Source organism: Neophocaena asiaeorientalis, unplaced genomic scaffold, assembly GCF_003031525.2.
Source record: "Neophocaena asiaeorientalis asiaeorientalis breed wild unplaced genomic scaffold, Neophocaena_asiaeorientalis_V1.1 scaffold801, whole genome shotgun sequence".
In the NCBI taxonomy this organism is placed as follows: Eukaryota; Metazoa; Chordata; class Mammalia; order Artiodactyla; family Phocoenidae; genus Neophocaena; species Neophocaena asiaeorientalis.
In genome coordinates, this window is record NW_020174376.1 from 51,040 (window position 1) to 51,733 (window position 694).

Sequence of the window (694 nt, forward strand, 5' to 3'; positions counted from 1 at the left end):
GCAGTGCAAGAGGGTTCCCTTTTCTCCACATCCTCTCCAGCATTTATTATTTCTAGATACTTTGATGATGGCCATTCTGACTGGTGTGAGATGATGTCTCATTGTAGTTTTGATTTGAATTTCTCTAATGATTAATGATGTTGAGCATTCTTTCATGTGTTTCTTGGCAATCTGTATGTCTTCTTTGGAGAAATGTCTATTTAGGTCTTCTGCCCATTTTTGGATTGGGTTGTTTGGTTTTTTGTTGTTGAGCTGCATGAGCTGCTTGTAAATTTTGGAGATTAATCCTTTGTCAATTGCTTTATTTGCAAATATTTTCTCCCATTCTAAGGGTTGTCTTTTGGTCTTGTTTATGGTTTCCTTTGCTGTGCAAAAGATTCGAAGTTTCATTAGGTCCCATTTGTTTATTTTTGTTTTTATTTCCATTTATAGTATAATCTGAAGTCAGGGAGCCTGATTCCTCCAGCTCCATTTTTCGTTCTCAAGATTCCTTTGTCTATTCAGGCTCTTTTGTGTTTCCATACAAATTGTGAATGTTTTTGTTCTAACTCTGTGAAAAATGCCACTGGTAGTTTGGTACAGATTGCATTGAATCTGTAGATTGCTTTGAGTAGTAGACTCATTTTCACAATGTTGATTCTTCCAATCCAAGAACATGGTATATCTCTCCATCTATTTGTGTCATCTTTAATTT